This window comes from Camelus dromedarius, chromosome 2 (assembly GCF_036321535.1).
Source record: "Camelus dromedarius isolate mCamDro1 chromosome 2, mCamDro1.pat, whole genome shotgun sequence".
In the NCBI taxonomy this organism is placed as follows: Eukaryota; Metazoa; Chordata; class Mammalia; order Artiodactyla; family Camelidae; genus Camelus; species Camelus dromedarius.
The window spans coordinates 39,545,771-39,568,957 of NC_087437.1; the positions used below are offsets into that span (position 1 = coordinate 39,545,771).

General features: G+C 38.8%; 1 long non-coding RNA gene across 1 annotated transcript; it reads left to right on the plus strand.

The window, feature by feature from the left end:
• The first annotated feature begins 7,882 nt into the window (after positions 1 to 7,882).
• Positions 7,883 to 22,719, plus strand: LOC116152757 (uncharacterized). Its single transcript, XR_010377239.1, has 3 exons — positions 7,883 to 7,943; positions 9,628 to 9,721; positions 21,700 to 22,719. It is a non-coding gene; the product is annotated as an uncharacterized LOC116152757 (long non-coding RNA).
• The last annotated feature ends 468 nt before the right edge of the window (positions 22,720 to 23,187 follow it).

The following is a 23,187-nucleotide window of genomic DNA, read 5'->3' on the forward strand; positions in this document are numbered from 1 at the left end:
TTATTTATGTAAAAAGAGTTCTCCATGAATGCTTTTACTTTCCAGATTGACTCTGTTGTTCAGTAAAGTGAATACATTGTTCATTAGAGTTTTAATGTAAACCAATGTAAAATGAGAGTTTAGGTAGGTACAGAATCTACAAATAAAATGGAAAACAGAAAAGAATAATTTTGCATTATAAGAATTGTGTCAGGAAACAGAAAAGTCACCAGCTTTTATCAAATTATGACTCATCAAGGATGATCGAGCTCTCTAAAAAGTTTTCCTACCCACATTTTTCAAGTTAATCAAAGTTTGATTCTGGTATCTTTTAAACAAATATCCAAACACCTATTCTTTATTAATATGTAGCAGTCTTAATTTCTTCAGCAAAGAAAAAGGCATTAAAACATCACTTGCTGTCTAAAGAAAAAATTAAAAAATTAATCAGCTAATGTAAATATTTCCAACAAGGGTGAACATGCACAGGCTACCCTGTAGAACAACTGCCCCTGGATTTGGGGGAAAGGCAACACCACTTGGGTGAAACGGTGCTAAGAAGCCTGGAATGGGATCTGTCTTTCCAAATCAAACCTAGCTTTCTTTGCTTTCTCTTTGTCCTCTAGCCTATTCCTTTTTCCCCTTACTTTTCTTCATATGCCATTGAAGTTTCGGCCTTCTCACTATTCAATTCAAATGGAGCAGCTAGGACCAAGCAGAATTTTCTCTTTGATTTGAATTTTCATCCAGGTAATTTGCATCCTAGAGACGTAACACCATTTCTCAAAATAAGATCTGGCAACACTCAACTGTGGGGTTCAACTGCAGATGCCAAAAATGCAAGGTGCTGTGATGGAGTTTTATAGTGTCTAGTGGAAAAACTCGTAAGTGGAATTCTTTCTCCATCAACTTTCTTACATTAAAAAGATCGATTTTTAAAAATAAACTCAGGTTTATGGAAGAATCATCAAACACAAGGGCTTGGTTCCTTAAGGCAAAGTGTCTCAGTTAAGACACATTTTTACAATTTGCTTCTATTCCAAACGTTTGATCATTTTACTATGTTTGAGAGAGTTAAAAACTTTCTCTTCTGGTGCTTCTTGCATTCTCCAATAAATGTTGTTTATAAAAACTGTAAACAAATCTGACTGAATACATAAAATTACCATCTAAGAATAGAACCTAAAATAATCATTTCCTAAAGAATTGTAAGGTGGTAGTATTGCAGACTCAGTAGAAACTAGGTTTTGGAAATTTGTCTTGACAGTCGAGCTATGAAAAAATATTCTAGACACACATTTCAATAACACACCAGATTTCTCGATGTCAGAAATTAATACAATGTAATAATAGAAAATATTTTAGAACATTATTAAAAGCAAAATAGGTAGATTTCATTTTAAAATTGCTATTAAATTTTAATTTGCATTATATTTTTAAGTTGACAAATTTTAAGGAACTCCACACGACACTCTGAAAATGAGTGTTGATGTACATATGAATTTTTTAAAAGGACACAGACTTCTCCCATGGTTTGGAAAATCACCTTAAGAAAATTCTTAACTTTATAGTTCAGTGTTGTCAGTAGTATTAAAATAATTTAAATTGAAACTTGTTAAACTAAAAAATTAACATTGTTAGATATTTTAGTGTTACTGAGTCAAAAATATTTATTGGTAAAAAGTTATTTTTTAGGTCTTTCCATTACAGAATGAAATAGTATAATATTCTTAGGGAAATAATTGACCTTTTTTTTCTCAGTAATATCGACTGGTGGGTACTCTCTCCCTGTTCCATGGTGTGAGCACAAACAGGAAACACAAAATACACTTTTCTAAACTAGTTTGAAATCTTTTTTCAAGAACTGGAACATATTTTGCATGTATGACTCTCAGCTGTTTGTTTGTTCTTAGACAGGATATAGCAGTAACTTCCTACAATTTTAACCCATTTGAAAAATATATTTATTCAAAAAAGTCTTAACGGCAAAAGATAAAACCAAGAATTACTGAAACATTTGAAGCGGGAACTTTGAAAACATATGGTTTTACACTTTTTGCAAGGAAATTGTGCTTTTTTTCTCCAAATATCTTTGCAAATAACATAGAGCTCGTGATAAACAAAATGTATCTCGCAATAAAGGTCACATATTAAGTAGGCAGTTAACCCAAGGTTTAATATTTCCCATCTTTTATAAATTTTTGGAAGTACTTTCAAATGTCAAAGAATAGCTCATTTATTTATATTTATATAATGTTTAAGAAAGGATAATGCACTTTTAGTTGAGAAATTACTTAAGTGAAGTTATACAACTTGTGACTAACACCGTGTGCTTTTGTTTGTAAGAGAAAAAATACGGTTACGTACATTGTTGGGATGTATTTATAGAGCATTTTTATTGTTAGGTTATGCTTTTAGAGCTTTAGGAACATTTGAGAACAATAATCAGTGGTGTGTAATGGTATTGTTAGTGGAGTCCTTTCTATTGAATTTTCAAGATGTTGTAAAATGAGATTATGTGAGTAGCACCTCTGGACACTTTTTCCCATCATTGTGTTGGTATCAATCGCTGACTTCCACCATTTCTCCGGGTATTAAATAGAAACACTGTTTCCCACTGCCTTGATTGGAGGGTTTATAATACATGACAGAACTGATAACCCTACTGAGATTAAGCATTGTAACCTTATGAAATCTAAATGAAACCTTCAGCTCCAGAGTGTCTCCAAGACAGGCATGAGAAGGTATAAGAAGTCTTTGATTTCTTATTTTGACAAAGCACTTCTCCCCCTAAGCATATCTGACCTAGAAGGAGAGTGAGAAGCCCCGTGTCTTCTTCAGTTTCCATCGGGGTCTGGCAGCCCTTCTACGGGCAGAAGCCACCTTTGCCAGATGCAGATGCTAACGCCTGGCTGCAGAAAGTGTGGCCCATGCTCACTTACTGCGGATGGATGGCCAGCACACACCAGATCAGTCTGCAATTGGCAGGGCTTGGAGTAGCTGGAAACTGAAGTATGTATGAACAACGAGCGTCTATTCCTGGCTCTGCCCCTGAAGTCATCTACAACTATGGAAAAAGCCTTCTCACATTTGCCTCTTAGTTTCCCACACACACAAAAAAGAAAACAAAATTTAACAACTGATCATTGACTCTCCTCTCTCTATAAGGATCTGGGATCGGATACTAACGTATCACTCAGTCTGATATACTAAGGGTGGTATAACAGTTCATCAGGCCTGGCTGCAGAGACCGACAGGTCTATTTCCCATTATCAATTTTTGCAAGGTTATTTAAGTAAATGTTCCGACAGAAGGTCATAGGTTTTTAATTTCCCATTTCAACATTTGCAAAACCAATAGATCTATATCCAATCATTGTCATTATAAAGATTTTTGTTACATTTTTATCATTCTCACTGGTTATGGGCAATGCCTCATGATCAGAAGTGTAGAAATTGAATACCCTTTACTCTATCCAGACTCTTCAAGAATGCAGCTATTTCAAAGTAGCCTTGGAGAGTGCTTTGTTAGCAGACAACTGCTACCTATACCTGAATTGCGTTTTAAAACTCTCCACCTCTCACTTACTGTCTTTAGGTATGTTGATCTTGCTTCCAAATCCACCAGATCCACCCAGTGTTCTCGTGGACTTAGACGCTTAGTTGCCACCCAGCTTCTATGAATTGCTGCCTGGTTTCTGGCTCAGGAATCCCCTTCCCTCTCTCAAAAATGTATGTTTTACAACTCATTTTGATACAGAGATGTCAGCTGACCCACTGGAAAGAATATAAGCTAAGGTGTGAGTAGCTGGTGACAACCTAATGCTGTAAAAGTGCATCTTCGTGTTGCCAGTTGACAGTGTTCGCAACCAAAGCAATCGTTTTTTCATATTTTTTTCTAGAAACTTACTTATGTTTTACAAAAAGTCTCAAATACAGAAATTTTTCTGAAAAAAAGATTTTTGTTGACTGCAGTTACAAAGCATAGCAACAGCCTTATGCTACAAGTTCTGAGCTTGCCAAATCATACATGAAGTATTTCATTTAATTCTACCTCATTAATCTAAAAGGATTGACAAATCATAAGATATTCAGATAAGTATGACAGAAGAGGGGAGAGGTCTGAAAATCAAATCAGGAGCAATTAAATTAACTATGGATGTTTTGTGTAGAAAAGAGAAGACTTGGAGATGAGACGCCCCCATGATCTGCAATGGACTGTGATCTCGGAGAGGAATTAGCCTTGCTCAGCATGGTTCCCAAGAACCACCTAAGTTACAGGAAGAAAGATGCAGCTCAGTGTATACAATAAAATTCTATATCCTATGGAGCAGTTAAAAATGAGAAACTTCTTTATGAAAATATCTGAGACAGGTACCAAATGGCTTCAGTTATCAAAATCTTACTCTAGAATAATTTTTTAAGTAGATTATTGAGAGAAAAAAGATAAGGAGTCACTTACAGAACTCAATTCAATGGCAGGCAGTGCAGTCGGGCTTCCTAGAAACCAAAATAGTATTAAGTCTCCTCTCCTTCTCTCTTTCTCTCAGGAACCATACAGACATCTTTCTCTTTCTCTCTTTAAAACTATTACATTCATCTCTCTGCAAACCTATTACATTTTTCTCTCTGCAGAATTCATTGATCCTCGGAAATCTCTGGTTTCTGGGCCTCCCCAATTTCAGCTTGCGTGTCGCTCTGGTTTATCACAGCAACGACTCTGTTACCATGTCTGCATTACCTTAGCAATCTAGGACCCAACAGCATCTCTGCCATTTCTGGGTTTTATGGTTCAAATTTTTCCAACAGGATTTTGTTGGTTCCCCTTGAGTCAATTTTCCCACACCTGATTCAATTTGTTGTGTTAAACATGTTTTTTCCAGGTACAAGACATTCAGCCAAGAGCTAGGACAAGGGGCAGATTCTTTTAGAGGAGCGTATAAGGGAGACAATCGCTAACTAACATCTCTAGAAGATGATAGTGGAAGTGAAGCAGAGACTGAATAATCATCTCCTGACATTAATGTGACCTTACTTAGTCCATTACTATGTTCACCCTTAATGTCACCTTAGTCCAAGTCACCATTGTCTCTCACCTGAAACATTTCAAGTATTTCCTAAGTTGCATTGCAAACGCATCGTAAACCTATTTTCCACACTGCAGCTAGCACAAGTTTTCCAACCAGGTATGATCATGTCATCATGTTTAAAACAAGACTCATCAGGCTCTAAGTTCAAAATCAAATATCCTTCAAGAATCCACACCTGGGTCTTGCCAACCTCTCTGGCCTCATCATATATCACTTTGCTACTTGCTCTCAGTGCTCCAGCCATACGGTTTACTTTTAAAAATGGAAATTTACCAAGTTCTATACCCCCTCGGGACCTTTGAACTTGCTACTTTGTGTACCAGGAACGCTTTGTTCTACCAGACTTCAGTTAAATAACTTCAACTCAAACTTCACATTTCAAATTAAGTATTCTGTCTTTGGGGAAGTCACCTCCATTGAATATGTGCTCCGTGGCACATATGATAATGAAATATGATAATGATAATGAAAGCTACCATTCTTACAACTTTCAGCTCAGCTGAATTCACTAGTTTGACGTCTGTTTTTCCCACCAGAGTATAAAATCAATGGGGACACCTGTTAAGGTCCAATGAGGACAGTACTTGACATAAAACATTATTCAGTAGATATTGTGGAGAAAAACAAATGATTTGGAGAGATCTAAATCCAATACCAGGCATTCTGAAGATGTGAAATTCTAACTTTCTTACGTTTTCAGAGACGATGAAAACTTCAAAGGTCTTAAAAACTTATAAATGTAGAGAAAGCAAGACACTTTGTGAAAACTTCTAAAATCAAAAACATACTTTAGAAAGTGTTAGATTATTTCTCCATGGAGAAGAAAAGCAATAAAAATTTTATGTGGGTTATGTTTGGTGTAACTAAACATTGATATAAAGACACATCAGAGTTGCAAGAAAAGTAAGATTTTAATTCTTTCAAGAAATTGATATATCGAGTACTTAATACATGCCAGGGACTATTCTGGATATTTTAGATAAAGGGTGAAAAAAATAGAAAATAATCCTTGCCTTCAAGGAGTTTATATTCTAGTAAAATAGCATTGTTAATCAAATGTACAAAAATAGAAAAAAAGATGAATACAATGAAGTGTTCACCTAGACATGGCCAAAATTTTAAAACTTAAATATTTCTGAAGATGACTTATAAAACATTAGTGTTTTCTCTCCTATCCATTAGGGATAGGAGAATCTTCTAGATATTACATAGAGACACAAGGAAAAGATTTTGAATAAATGTTAAATCATGGGTGGTGGTAACCTTTTCATAGATTTACCAATTCAGAGATATATATCCAAATAGGTAAATATTATTTAAATTTGGATAACTTAAATATTTCAAAGCAACAAAAAGGCTAAGATTCTCATGCATCTCACACTAAATAATTCTACCAAGAAGGTGTACAAGGAATAAGTTAATTTTAGTGAGCCTGCCCCTCTTTGTTTCCTCTAACCCCCAGCTTGGCAACAGGGAGATTACGGAGAGACCGAGATGCCTACCAGGCCCCAGATCAGATCGGTCGTGAGGGTACGTGAGAAGCTAGGTGCCAAGAGCTGGAAAGAAACCGTGGAAAAAGGGGTGATACGATATCTCTTTTAATCCCTTTTGTTTTAATTCCAAGAGATTCTATGTTGGTGCAAGGCAAACAATAGACTCTGTAGCAGCAAAGTTCACAGCACAATAAGTGCTCCAAAATGGATGTCAAAGCAAAAGGAAGTCGGGCCACTTGGAAAACAGAATGTTGCCTTTCGTCTTAAAATTCAAGCCAAATTTAACTCAGAGAAGACAATTCTGAACTTAACAGAGGTCTACAGCTTCTCACATTGCTCCTGTCAAAACCCACAGATACATCTAACAGAGGTCATCAATGTAATATCTGATGACACTAAGAAGTCCATTCATTCATTCATTTGGCAGACATGTATTGATGCCTACTGTAGCTATCAGGTACAGTTTAGGGCACTAAGGATAAAGAATGGAATGCAACAAACTCTGACCTTACACAGAGTACAAGCTAGTATGGGAGATAAACATAGCAAATAAATAAATACACTTCTAGTATAATGTCAGATAGTGACAGTGCTATGAAAGAAAATGTAACAGTGTAAGGAGGTAGAGGGCACTAAGAAGGGGCTTTTAGGATAAGATGGGCAGGTCTGACTTGTCTGTTTAGGTGGCATTTATGCTGCAGAGCAGTGAGCTAGGAGAAGCACGTTCAGAGACGTGTCGAGAGGGAGCTGGAGTTCAGATAATGAGCACGTTAAGGACCATGGTAGGATATTGTGGTGGTTTGGATATGAGTAATAGGAGGTGGTGAAAATAGCCAAGTTGTGGAGAGAGAGAGATAGAAAGAGAAAGTAGGTATCTTTCTATCTACCTATCCACCTATCTATTCAGGCTCACAAATAGAATTTTGGTGCTAGATCTCTGCTGTCCAATTGGCATTGAAGACCCCATTAAGGATGATAAAAGGAGCACCAGTGACACGTGACTTGCAGTACTGGTGCAATTGTTAAAGTGGTCACTGGTGGTGACCTTGGAACTGTGCTGCCTGACAACAACGGGGAGGAGAGGGGCCAAAATGATAACAGAAGCAAGATGGGAATTAATTATTGTGATGAGCACCAAGGTTGGTGAGGCAGGTGGGAGTGCATCTAATAGTTACTGAAATGCTTGCTTTTCACCTTTCGCAAGTGAATGATGGAAGCTCAGGTCTGGGAACTGGGCAAAGCATGGATCCTAGAGGACGATGATAAACTATTGAAAGCTCAAACAAGTAGTAGCCCCGCTTACAGCTGCTGTGCCTGATCTGGTGTCTTTGCTGGAGCAGTTTAATAAAGCCTCAGATGCATTCAATAGGGCCGCTGACCTGGTAAGTGCATTCATTTCTAATCTCATCAGAAAGGAAGATCAGGAACAGTTCACATTCACTTGAGACAGTCAACAGTGTGAATGTATTATCTTGTCCTCAGAGTTATTTTAACTCTCTTATCCCCCGTCAGAGAATCATCCAAAAACCTGCACCACATATATATTCTGCAGAAAATGACATGGATCCAACATATTGATGATGTCATGTTAACTAGACAGAATAATCAAGTAGCAGCAAGTGTATTAGAGATCTTGGTAAGACACATGCCTTCCAGGTTGGAAATAAACCCAATGAAGATTAAGAGATCAGTCAATCAGTGAAGATCTTTGAGATGCAGTGTTCTGGGACACGTCAGAATTTCCCATCGGATATGTTCATAGATGGGTGAAGTCAAACCATTTATGCAGGCCCAAAATGAATGACAACTGTGCTACCGTCTCACGAATAGGTAGCACTGAAACAGATGGGTGATAGGAAGTGTGTCCAGTGAGAAGAGCTTTGGGCAGCATTCGTGGTCATCCTGCACACCAGATCACCCCCTTTGTATTAAAAAATTAGTAGTTCAGATTAGAACATATACAGCCTTGTAATTAATTTGATTGGTTATTCTGGACCCTGATGGAGAAAGACTGGCAAGTAAGGGACAGGGAGGTTTAGGGAAGAGGAATATGGATGGATTAATGTGAGTGGTCGTGAATACGAAGGTCTTTGTATCACATAATGTCACTCAAAAGACAGCATCTGGCAGAGAAGAGACTTTAAACAACAATATAGAAAAAATGACTCAGTGAGCTGACATCACCCTTCCTGTCATTGGCAGCACCCGTTCCTGCACAATACATGCAAGAACGGAATAAAAGCATGGGAGGGCGGAGGTACTGCACGGGACTGAGAGCACCAGCTTTCCCTCATTGAAGCTGATCTCACGACCACCACTGCCAAATGTCCAAAGTGCCATCAGTGCAGAATAACATTGAGCCCTCTGTATGGTACCATATTTCAAGGAAAATAATTTTGGTGGAAAGTTGCTAATATTGGACCACTTAACCTATACTCAACATATATTCTAACTATGGAGTTGCCTTTTTTGCTTGGGGGCTTCAACTAGCACCATGAGCTGAGGGCATGCAGAGTTTCATTACCAACATGAGATCCTACACAACATCACATTGGATTGAAGGATACTCTACAGCAAAGGAAGTATGGCACTGGGCACAAGACCCTGGGACCCACTGGGCATATCCCACGCTACACCACCTAGCTGGCCTGACAGAATGATGGAAGAGGATAGTTAAGGGACCAGCTTGGAAATGATGCATTTAATACACAGAATACCTAAGTCCAAAATCTAAGGAGTAGAAATAGGAGTGGTCCCACTACAATGATTCAATGACCTGGGGATTTTTGTACCTTCCATACCTGCAGGTTTAGAGGCCTGCTTCCCAGAAGGAAGTACTTTCACAAGGAAACATTACATTAGACTTTAAGCCACAGCTACTGCCTAGTCACTTTGGGCTTGTCACATCAAGATACCGGCAGCAAGGAAAGAGATGATGATGCTAGCAGGGATAATTAACCCTGATCATCAGGAGAGGGAGAGCTGCCATTACACAGAGGAGGCCAGGAAGAATATGCTTGGTACTCATGTGCTCTATTTTGGTGTTTCTTGATATGTCTTTGTCAGTTTTGATGGTAAATGGAAAAGCACAGACCAAGAAAGTCATGGTGACCACAAGATCAGACCTCTGAGAGATGAGAGCCTGAGTCATCCTCACAAGGTAATTCACCTACACCAGCATATAGACTAAGGGGGTTTGAAGTGGGTGATAGAGGGGGGAGAAGAGGAATATCTGTTACAGCCTCAATACCAGCTTCAGCAGTAGCAGCTGTAGTCCGTCTTGCTAACAGTTTTTCCCAGGAAAAATATGTCCATCAGAATCATGAAGGAGCTACTCCCAGAAAATGGTTCTGAGCCATGCCAAGAGTGGTCTCTATGGAGGCTGTGATGTGCTATGTCCATTTCCCACTTCAGCACGAACCATTCAGTCCCTCAGATACTGGAAATTGCCCTCAGATGAAAGGAGCCACCTTACCCAAGACCATGTTCCCTTCTCAGGACCAGCCCTCATCCAATGACTGGTTGATGCCAGATATAAAAGACCAGCCCCTTGACACAATTTGGGACAACTCTAAAGGTCATCTTAGCTCCAAAGCACTTCACAAAATAGATTGAGGTCTTTGTTATAACCGCACCACAGTTCCATTCTTCTCCCCTGCTCTGGTCCTACCTCTTCCCTTCCAAAGGGACTGATTCCAAGAACTTGGAATAATAAACTTCCTGCATACAAATCTCCATTTCAAAGTCTTTCTCAGAGATCCCAACCTATACCACAGGATGAAGTATTATTATTATTATTATCATTATTATTAGGCACTTAGTATATGCTAATTTAATTTCACCCCCCCAAAAAAAATAAACTGTAAGGTTAACATTAAAGCCAACCTATTACAGTTGAGCAAAGTGAGACTTAGAGAAGTTAAATGCCTTATCAAACATCACACGGTCTATAACTGGTGGAGTCTGGGTCTGAACCAGCGCAGCAAACTTCTCAAGCCTGTGCAGAATTTTATGAACATCTGAGTATTGCTATCAGAGGCAATCTCAGGAACAAAGATATAGCTACATAGGTGATAGATAGATAGATAGATAGATAGATAGATAGATAGATAGATAGATGAATAGACATAGATAAACTGCACAGAGTATTCCATAAAGGGTAGTAGTGAATGGTGACTGGCCATAAGGAGAGGTAGGAGGAAATAAAGCTGAAAAAGACAGAGAAGAGTTCAAATTGGGATAAGCCAAGAATGCCACAGGAGACAGGGCTTACCCTTAAACTGAAACAGTTTTGTAAAATTCTCAAATGATACTCTTATCCCCCCAAAGAAAAACCAATATGGCTTCTTGACAAAGGGAAAGCTAATGGAGAATTTACATGTGTCTCTTAATTCTGTTATATCTTTGCCAGGTATGAGAAAAGGCAGAGGGTGGAAGGAGAAGGGGATGGCAAGAGCATAAAAAGAAATCCCAAAGCCCCCTCTCCAGGGCTTCTGGGGCGAAGGTGCCAGTCGTGGAATGCCGCACTCCTACCCTCCTGTGTTTATTCAGCCCTGGGGCTGAGGTTTGCCTTGGAGTTGTAACCTTTATAAGGGGTTTGCTTAATGACAGAATTATTCAGCTGCATACCTCACCCCAATTAGAAATAGGCTGTTTGGATTCTAATTGGCCTTGACACAAGTCTGCTTAAAGAGATTCCCCAAGAATTATAGAGCTACTTTCAGAGTTTGACTTGGCCAGGAATGTGAAATGTAACACGGTTTTTTGAATTTTCTGCACTTACCATGAAACGACCAAGCCACAGGTATCAAACATGCTTTGTTTTTGTGTTATAATCACATTACAAATTGAACATTTCCACATGTGCAAGTTGGCAAATCTAAAATGAATGATTATGAAGATTGTAATTACATAGAATCAGGTATATGTGGCCGACATATTTTCACTCACACAAGAGTGTATTTTCTCGACTCCCTAGACATCCATGTATAGTGTGTTTATAGGATGTAAAACCATCATCCTATACATAAACCAAAAATGTGTATTTTTAAACAGTTATCGCCAGGTCGGGTGATAAGTCGGCATAATATTTGGAAGGTGCAAACACCAGGAAGGGATAGAGATCCTTAAGTTAACCATGAGGAAATGACTAACTATAATAGGTTGAAATCAAGAAGAATATAATTTGGATGAAATATCAAGAGGAGAAGAAAAAAAAAAAAAAAGCTTCCTGGCTACAATAACTGTTAGGCTATGAAATAATTCCTAAGGGAAGTGGAGATCTCTTCCTTACCCTGGGCTTTGGAAATGAGGCATGCACTCTTGGAGCCCCTTATAACAAGCCGTTTTGCTGGGGGGGAGAGGAAGGAGATCCTTTCTGTTTCTATTTTCTGTGACTTAATATTAAGGAAAAGTCTCAAAAATGATCATGTAATTACCCATTAAATGTTCACTGAACCACCTTCAAGCAAGATCTTGCGTTTACCTTGTAGTGAACGTTATGTCTCCAGTTCCTTCAGAGCCAAGAAAAACCCCACAGCCGTGCAGTTTGTAGCAACTGGAATTTTTTTTATTCCAAACTTAGCTTGGTCTTGACGGCCACTTGGTGGTCTTGCTCTCATCTTTGAGCCCCTCTCCCTGCTACTGCGGGGGAGATTTTTCTAAGAAAAGCAACCATTTTCATTAGGATTTCTCTCCTCAGCCCCTTTCTCTCCACAGAGACTCAACCTTGACCACCTTCTCTCTACAGGGACTGCTTCTTAATTCCCAGAGAAAAATGAAAGCATAAAGCATGAGCTCTAGCAAACTCCCTCTCCACCGACAAATCCCCCCGTATCCATGATTTCCCTCCCTTCCCGTGGAGGCCAAGGCCCTCTCTCTGTCCCTGCATCCTGACCCCAAGGGTCTCCTACAGGGACTTGCTCTGTCGATCACTCACTCTTTTCAAGCTCTCAACTATCCCCCAACCTTAGTTTCTTCCTCCACGCATGTAAATATGCTTTTGTTCACCCTTTATTTTGGGGGTGCTTCTCCAGTCATCTCTCTCGAAGGCAGACCACACTGTAGGGCCAAGGGATAGCCATGGGGGGTTGTTGGCAGGGAAAGAGGCACGGGTGGAATTTGGGCTGACAGGCTGGGTGGCCGTACATATGGTATGTTTGCAGGGTTCCTATGTATGGAGGTTGTGGGGTGGGAGCCAGATAGGGCTCCTGTAGGCTGGGAGGCTGGGGTTGCCCTCTCCAAACTACCACAGTCCAAAGCAGAACTCTGAGGAATCCAAGAGTTCAGAATTCAAGCCTGGCCTTTCCTTTGGTTATACAGGCACATTTGTCAGACAGTAGAACGTTATTTAACAATTTGTCTTATTGGTTCACAGCTTTTAGATATTAGACGTGTGGTATGTTTGCCTCCGTTGATACTCTGGCCTGGTCCTTGTTAACATAAAAGGTGTCTTGCCTCCAGCTACTGTAAGCTGGCTTCCCATATTCACCATTCTCTTGAAACATTTATTGTTAAAGTCATAGTTCTTTCCATTTGATGCTACTAGCCAATTGCTCCTCCAGACTCTCCTCCCTCAGCATCCCACGGCTGGCTCCCAGTTTCCTCCGTCCTCTCTGCCCTTTCCTGTTTGTCTTTCATGGGGGCTTAGCCCATCATCAGTCATCGAAATGGTAATATTTCCCAGAGTTCCGTCCTTGGGCTTACTTTCTTCTCATTCTACATTCTCCCCCGTCATATAGATTTTTAGTTCCAAATCTATAACTTACCTCAGTGGGTCTCAGACCCATTTTCCTATATCCAGACAATTCTATCCATTGAGCAGTTCTTATCTCTCATGCACCTCAGGTTTAAAGTGGCCAAAATTGAACGGGTTATTCATTCTCCACCCTTTTCACGCATGTCCCTCCCACTCCTTCCTCACTCCTGCAAATGGCACTACCTTTACCTGGTTCCCCAGACGAAACTCTGGGAGCTATACTCGAGTGTGCTTTTCTTCCTGTCCCATATCGAGTCCTTCACCAAGTGCTATTGACACTACTTCTTAAATCCCGATTGACTGCCAGTCCCTCCCCTTCATTCTTCCAGACAGTTCTTCGGAGATGATTAGTTTTTAATAGATATCCACCACTTCTCCCATAGACGATTATAACTGTTCCCAGATTCAGTTTTTATCATGCTGAAGATGAGATCCGTAAGTGGTTATGAAATCCTTATAGTGGGTCATGATCAGCACCTTAAAAAAAAAAAAAAAGAAGAAGAAATAGAATAGAATGGAATAGACTAGAATAGAAAATATCAGAGCGAAGTGCATGAGTTAAAGGAAAATGCTGTTTACTGCAACCTTTGACTCACTTATATTTATGTATATACCTATTCATACATACAGATATGTAGGTGGTATGTATCACCTAGTATGGATTCTAACACCAGTTCCGGTGTGTGTGCTTAGAGGAAGGGGGAGGTTTCCCTACATTTCCAAGCAAGCCACACCAACCCAACAGCCACTGGGCGTCCTGCAATTCAGCTCAACTCTGACACTGTCTACCCAGAAGGAGCATCAGGCCCCAGGGGTTAGACGCTCAGTCCCACAGGGGCGCTCCCCACTCCCACTTCAGAGGCTAGTCGCAAGTCCGTGTTGCCTGTGCTCCTGACCAACTGATTATAGATCGGAGAGTCCAACCGCCCCTTCCTCAGGCTTCATTAATTGGCTAGAGCAGCTCATGGAACTGAAAGAAACATTTTCCTCACTAGATCATCAGTTTGCTAGAAGGCTGTAACTCGGGCGCAGTCAGGTGAAAGCGACGCACAGAGCAAAGCATGGGCGCAGGGCTTCCATGCCCTTTTTGAGTAGCCACTCCTCCCAAACCCCCACGTGGCGTGTTCACCAGCCTGGAGGCTCCCCAAACCCTGTGCCTTGGGGGTTTTGTGGAGGCTTCGTTACATAGGCATGATGGATTAAGTCATCAGCCACTGGTGATTGATTCAGCCTCCAGCCCTTCTCTCATCCTCCAAAGACAGGGGTGCGACTAAAATTTCCAACCCTTTAATCACATGGTTGGCTTCATTGGCAACCAGCTTACCATGCTACCTCATGGTTTTTTTTAGCATGGCATTATAAATGTCTTTAAAATATACGATCAGGCTTGTGATTTGAAAAATAAAGTTGCTGATGGTGCGAAGGGCTGATAGGTATATGAACAGACTGGAACCAGAGAAATCAGGCAGAAGTCTACTTGATCAGCCAAAAGAAGACAAAAGATGAAGAGGATTAAAAAATGTAGAGCCAGTGAGAAAAAAAGGAGCAAGAAGGCATGGACCAGACACAGGAGAACGTAGTGAGGAGGGACTGACGGGCCTTGGTGAAAGAATCCATGTGGCCACTCAGGTGGAGGCAGGTGTTTCTATTAGATGATGCTGTGAACCAAACCATGGAGGAAACTTCCTGTTTTGCAGAGAACAGTGAGTTGAGTTTGTGCACTAATAAAACCATCTGAGGAGTCTTCAAAATACCGACAGTCATTGAAGGATTCAGAGTGTAATAAATGATGAAAAACAAATTAGAGGAAATATATAAGATGTATGTATTAAATTAGAGTAAATATCAGTGGTTAAAACTATCAGAACATATCTTAAAAGTTTAGATATACGTAGAGATTTTAGGGCAAGTGTTACTTCCAGGAAAATAAGAGTTAATACAAAATAAAATGTAATGCATTGTAATGCATGGGTCAGCTATGAATAATATTTAAAGAATCATATTAAAATACATTCATTATGATAAGCTTTAAACTCTTAATTTTGAGCTATCTGGTACTTGTTATATAACTATACTGGCAAGATAAGAGGAAGGAGTGTGGAGGAATTATGTAGGACTGTTCAATTCTTATTTTTCATAGCAGGAATCTGAGGATAGCATCTAAAGCTGAACCAACTGATAAATAACAATAAAAGAATGGTATTTATAGATGAGTATTTAAGCACCTAAAAAGGCTTGAAATTGTGTGCATCTGAAAGCAGGAAAAGGGAATAAGACAAGAGGCCAACTGATTTTTTAAAAAATATTATTAATAATTTGATTTTGTACACATGATAATAACTAAACAATAAGCAGATTAAGGTACAACTCTATATGTATATATTTATATATGTATTTTAATGCACAAATAGAAAAGGGCACACATCATAAGTGCTACTTCAATGAATGAATGAACTCAATGAACACAGTGGACACTCCCAAATAACCATCACCCACGTTAAGAAAAAAACATATTCATACCCAGAAGTTCCTTTTTACACTCTCCACATCACTAACCCTTCCCTCCTCTACAGAAGTGATTCACTATCCTGTCTACTGCCATCATGGAACAGTATTACCTGTTTTTTTTAACTTTATAGAAATCAAATAACAGAGTATGTATTCTTTTGCATCTAGCTTTTTTTAACTTAAAATTGTATTTGGTGAAATTTATCCATGTGGTTTCATGTAGTTGCAGTCTTTCATTTTTAATTCTATGTACTATTTTCTTATATACAAACACCAGAGTCATTGGTCTATTTGTTTATTCTACTGCTGATGGATACTTGAATCAGTTAGTTTGGAGCTACTATGAATGATGCTGCTGTGAAGACCTTTGGATGGGAATTATGGTGCAGATGTGTACATATTTCTGTTGAGTAGCTGGAGCATATGGCATAGCATAGATTCAGTTTTCATAGGTAATGTTTGAGCAATTTTCCAAAGTGGTTGTACCAATTTATGCTCCCACCAGCAATGTGTGAGAGTTACCATTTCTCTATGTCTTACCAACACTTGGTATTGCCAGTCTTTTTAATTTTATGTGTGTGAAGGACTATCACATTAAGTCTTTTTTTAATTGGTACTTCTTGATTTGTGAGGAAGTTGAATATTTAGATATCATCTTTTGTGAAGTACCTAAGCCTCTTGCTTATTTTTCTATTGAGATTGTCCATCTTTTTCTTATTGATTAGGAGGGGTTCTGTATGTGTGGATTACCATGAATCCATCACACATTCTGAAGACAAAATGTTCTACCTAATTATCCTTTTGGCTAGAATTTTTGCATACCATTTAAGAAAAAAATTTTACATTAAATTCATGAAGATATCCTAACTGTATGTCATGTCAAATTTTTGTTGTTTAGCTTTTTCTTTTAGGTATACAATTCAACTGGAATTAATTTTGTTTTTTTGGTATTATGTCAGGGAGGTGTCAATTCTTCCTAAATTAATTAGCAAATTGAATGACTCCCAGTTGAAATAAATAAGTCAATAAGACTTTTTAAAAACTATATGAGTTAATTCTAAAATTCCTTTAAAAAATAAACAACTGGTAATGATCAGCAAATTTTGAAAAAGTTAAACAACTGCATGGGTTTGACCCATTAGCTCTGTGGACTGTGCACTGAACAATTCCAGAGTGGGGTGAGGCGGTGGGCATCACTAACCCTGTAGTTTATATAAAAACTGGCCCTGAGAAGGAATTATGTGCAACCTACATGATTGTAGAGAACAGATTTGACACTACCATAAAACCTTCTAAAAAGCTATATTATAATAGTCTGTTATTGGCTTCTCAATACGTAGATTGATTAGTGGGAAGAGTGAAAGCCCCCAAAATAAAACAAAATTTGCATAGAAATCTAGTATATGAAAAGGTGGCATTTCAAATCAGATGTAAAAAATCGATTATTATTAAATTATGTTTGGGAAACTAAATATAATCTCCACCTTATACCATACAACAAAACAAACTTTTGGTGAAACAAAATATAATTTAAAAATAATCAGAGAGGGGAACTTCTCTCTACATATACACAAATGAAAAAAGAAAAGATCAATGAACTTCACTGAAAAAATAATCTCCTCAAAAGAGAAGTTAAAAATTAAAATTAATATCACAAATAAAAGACTGTTTACTTAAGTAAAGAGCTCCTTTGAAAACAAAACAAATAACTCTGGAGAAATACAGGCAAACAGTAGGAAAAGACAACTAAACAGATACCTTACCTAAGAACAAACAAACCATCACCAACAAAAAACTAATGGTCTTTAAACATAACAAAAGAGTCACACAAACTCACTCATAATGAAAGAAAGACACCATGTTTTGTCATTTTTAGATCGACAAAGACCAAGATACTGGATCATTATGTTGGTATGGGGAAACAAACTCTCATACAATAATGATGAGAATATTAATTGGTGACAAGTCTTTAGGGATTAATCTAATGCCTATAATTTTTGACTTTGTAATTCTATGACTCTTTACCAGGATATTCATTAAAATGTTATTTCCAGTAGTAAAATATGAGAAATGCCCTTAAGCATTCATTAGGAGATTATCAATCAGTCAAATTATGGTACAGTGGAATATTATGTACCTGAAAAGGGGGAAGAGAGGCAGGAGAGGAGAAGGAGAAAAAGAATGGAATTTTATTTAAATTTATATGCAACTATTTCTAAGAAAAAATTAAGTTCAAAGAATCCATATAGTATGCTACCATTTGTGGGAGAAATAAAGGGAGTAATATGCATGTCTTCTGGAAAGATATACAAGAATCGTAAAACAGGATTTGCATTTGTGAAGGGGAACGAGGTTGCTGGGATACAAGGGAAGAAAGAAAATTAATTTTCTTATTGTGCTCCCTTTTAAGAGGAGATATTACTTATGCAGAAAAGATGACTGAAATAGCTTACTAATGAAAATTAAAATGATAAAAGCCAGAAGGGATTATAGTAGCATATGAATTATGCACCAAGTGTTGCATATGCAACCTTCTTCCCCACTACGTGGTAGTTACCGCTCTTTCCCCATGGTCCTGCATTAGTTTAATAACAAAACTACAGTCCTTATCCAAGTGTGTCAGGTTCAAGCCATGAACTTTTTCGCACTGTGCTTTCTCTTGCTACAACAACATATTTTACTGAGATTCTCTTTAAAGCCAACGGGATGGTGTCACATCCCACTAGTCGACTTCTAATCCACCCGTCTTTTCACTTGCCCCTCTGCCTTCCCTCTCCACCCCCCCACACTCACACAAACCCATGTATGCACAGAAATGACTTTGTTTGGAAGGCAACCACCTACCGTGAAGTGACCCAGAACCTCTCACTGTTCCATGGATAATTGTAGGAAACCAACAAATAGTTTTCATGCTTAAGACATATGCGAGTAATTGGTCAAAGTTAAGTGGCATCCATCCTACTCTGCATAGCTGGACTGTTCATGCAACCCTCAACCCTTGCATTCCTCTGTAAACTGTTCTGTTTACACAGGCAGTATTCTAAGCACATGGAGCTATCTTAGGCTGTCTTCATGATCATATCCCAAATATTCAAAAGACAAGGAGCAGGAGACAGTTGATATAGAGAAATGTAATTGCTGGTTGATCAACAGGAAGGTGAAATAGCATTCCCTCATCACTAGGAGAGAAAAGTGACTGAGTTCACAGCCCTTGGGGACAGATGCAGCTGAGTGGGTTCCCAGTTCTTTTATTAACCCACTTTGTAATCTTGGATAAGTTTCTTAACTTCTTTAGCTTCAGTTTTCCAGATGATAAAATGGGAATAATAATAATACTGTCTATCTCATGGGCAGGATTGTTGTGATAGTTAAAAAAATGAAAGCATTATCCTCAGTGCTTGATACATACCAAGGTTTCAATAAATAGTAATTATTGCTTGAGTACTATTTGAATACCCCACAGGCCAAACCATCAGTGAGTCCTGATAGGCTCTCTGCTACAACCTGACCCAAATGGGACACTCCTTCACCTCTTTGCCCGATTCCATTCTTTCACCACACATCTCAGGGTGTCCGAGTATCTTTACACTCTTCTCCCTCTAATTCTACACAGCTCACCCAGATGATTCATGGAGGACGTCCTTCCAACATCAAGGTCTGTATAGGAATGTCACAAGCTCAGAGAGGCTTGCCCCAACCAAACACCATTTTGTTTCATGTATCCTCCAGAGCCTAGAACAATGTTAAATACATATTTGCCCTTCAAAATACTCTGTGTTACATTGTATAATATCAGACAACTTAAAAAAAAGACCCATTAAAATGTTTTGATTGTATGCCGAGCATTTGCCACCTTCACCAATTATTTTCTATCATCTTCTTGATAAAGAAACAGAGGATCATGAGTTTTCACATTTTGCCCAGTATATTTTAAGAAATTGTTCTCATTTTAATTATTCTTTAATTTTTCATCCTACCTGAGAAGAAAATCTCCAGTTAAAGCTAGTATTTCTCTAACACATTTCTAACACTTCCTGACATTCCCCTTTTCTCAATTAAAAGCAAGTAGACAGAGACCACAGTCCTAGTGGGCAACAGTGTGGTATTCATCAGAGTTGGTCAGGTTCTGCTGTGGGTGAAAATCACACTCAAAGTCTCAGTGCCTGAACTGAACAAAAGTGTATTTCCTATCCACAGCTCATGTCCTAAAGGGTTGGTGTTCAGCAGGGAAAAAAGGCTGTGCCATCATCACTCAGAGACCAGGGCTGGGGCATTACTGTCTCACAGCTGCACCCTCTGGAACCTGGAATTTTCTTCTGTGCCACGTCAGAGGACGGGAGTGAAGGGAACTGTGCATGGTCAATTAAATTATCTGTTGCAAGAGCACTGTGTGTGCCTTCCCCTTGCAGTCTGCTAGACAGAGCTAGTCACGTGGACCTCGCCAACAGGACATGTGCTTTTCCACAGGCCCAGGAAGGAGTCACATCGACTACAAGTATCTTGCTGGAATCTAACAATATTGCTGTAGTTTTTCGTTGTATTTATTTTTATGATTAAGTGATATTTATGAAAAGTGGGTTTCTATTTATATGTTCTTTTAAAATAAAATTATCGAAGTACAAAAAAGAAATCAAGATAAAGAAATGTTAAGTAAACAATTATTCAGGTGGTATACAGATAGAGCAAAAATTGTGGCGAAAGCTACATTGTGAAAATCGGGAATAGCTGTTCTCATGGGAGGTCACACAGCTAGTTTGTGACAAAAATGAGAAAATTCCAGGTCTCTGACTCCACCTCTGTGCCCTCCCCATGTTGCTGTTGCTTTTCAGATCAAGCCCATGTGATAGTCTGGACCCTTCTAAGTGTGGACACGTTAAGGAGAAGAACTCCGCTTTCTAAAATTATTTTTTGTAATATCTTTGGACAGCATTTTAGGAAAAAATAAACAAAATGACCTGGTTACTACTTCTTAGTCAATTTTACAAAGTATTAGAACTTACTGGAAGAACATGGAGAGGGAATTACTGATTTTAAGTACTTGAAAAAACACTGAAGAAAATGTGACCCATTTAGCAGTGGCGGTAACAGCAGACACTAAATCAGCAATACTAGCAAAAGGGCGCTTATCTGTAAAGACCATGCTGAAGAACTTCAGAGCGAAATAATTCAAATCTTTATCTATTAGCCTGTGTATTTTGCTCAAAAGAGGTTTACAAAGCCACAGAGCTCACTGAATCTTATTTACACTGTCACATAGATCTGCTTATTAGAAGTTCTTCAGCAAGATTTCCAACTTATCCTTCTGTTATTTTAAAAAAATTTGTCAGTTGAAGACCTTAATCCTTACTTTGGGCCTTTTAGCAAGTGAATTTTTATGAAAGAATTGATCTTTGACAAAAACAAAGCAAAGACAACTAAACAAAATTCTGCACTCATCTCTCCACCTTACGGCCCTTTCTCCCATCCCAGGTCTGCTTCATCAGAAGCGGGTCCAGGTCGCTGCCATCGTCCCCTGCTTCATAAGCCCTGTCTCGCCCATGCGGAGAGTGCTTCAAATTAGTCCCCTTACCTTCTGCTTTCACCCTACTCTGCCCTCTTCAAAAACCATGGACTCCGCTTGCTACCACGGAGGAAAGGATCAGACCCACTAATTCAAAATAATGCCAGATGAAATCACTTAATATGTTACACCCCCCCCCCAAATAATCCATTAGTAAGTTAGGAGAGTGTGACCGTCACAGACCAGGATGACTTCAGTCGTGAGGGTAGGGTGAGGAGATATTTTTTGACAAGGTCACAGCACTAGCTGGCTTTCTGCTAGCCTTGTTAATTCTGCTTCTTTTGGGGGTAACCTCTGATTCTTTGTTCTCCAGAATTATTTATCCTGATTGAGAGGTGCTGCCTACAAGAGATGATTGGAAGAAGCCAAATTTTTCTCCTGCAAGGAAATAATACAGAGAAAGAAAGTATTAAAAGTCAGCTTTGCCTTCTGAGATGTCAGATTAGGGGAGGGTTTTTACACAAGCTGCTTCAGATCACTTCCTTCTTCCTTATGAGAGCTCAACACCGTGCAGCTGGTTGGTTAAAGGAGCCCCACTTCTGCCGAGTAGTCAGAACTCCAAACTGAAGTGAAGCAACGCGAATCAACATGCAGGAAATGGGCACCTTAACTCTATTTTTATAATAAGTACAATGATTTTGTTGCTTTAAAGACGTGTTTTCTTTTCTTTCTGTTGAACAAAAAAACCCAAGTTCAAATAGGGTCCAGCACTTATGGTGTCGGTGCTGATTCGGGCACACTCTGAGGCGCTCTAAGCCCTGAACGCGTGACGAAAACCCTTGCCCCCAGCTCCCCCGTGGAGCACTAGGATTGCGTCTCACTCCGCCCACACCCCACTCCACACCCTGAGGATGGGGCACGGGGAAGTGGCCCAGAAAGCAGACACTTGAGTCTGGGCTCCACATCAACTCTATGACTTTGGACCTTGGACAAAACCATCATTATTCTTTCCAGATCTCACTGTTGTCACCTACCTAGTGAGCAGTTGGGCCTCGTCCCACTCTCACAGTTGACGATCTGGAAGCATATATGTCGCTCTGTCAGACAAAACCTCTGTTTGGTTTTCTTTTGTACTGTTTAATAATTTGGAAGAAATGTTTTCATTTGTTTTTATGTTTTTCTTATTTAAAAACATGTTAATTTTTAAATAATATAAAAATCTAGATAAGCAAAAAGAAGAAAACAAATTAAATTCACCCATAATCCTACTACCCAATAAAATGTTACAGTATATAGCCTCCAGCCATTTGCATTGTGATTGTTCAGTTAACAATATGCTGAGATTATCTACCCACGACTTAACCACGGTCATGCCGGCATAGCACAGTTCACCTCACTGAGTCTTTTTTGTTTGATTTTTATGTTGATAAAATTTGTTTATTGTTATCCATGTTTAATGAACAGCCATGTATACAAATATTGGTGTATAATACTAATTAATATCTTAGGGTGAATTCTCAGAATCAGGAGTCTCTTGCTCATGAGGTATGCTTACAAAAAGAAATACTTTTTTTTTAAACACAAGAGTAATTCATTATTGTTGAAAGCACTAAAATAAAAGTGTACATTATAAAAAGTTACTTTTTCCACTTCAGTCCTAGAGGTAACCATTGATAATGGTTCAGAGAACATCCATTGATTTAATAAAACACATAGACTAGACACAATGTCTGTCTTAGTTATGGGGAACATGACACAGATCACAGTAGACACTGCACCCACGGAGCTTAAGAATTTAGGAAGAGAAATCTTAAATTATCTATAAATATATACAATTACACGTTGTAATGGGTGCGCTGAA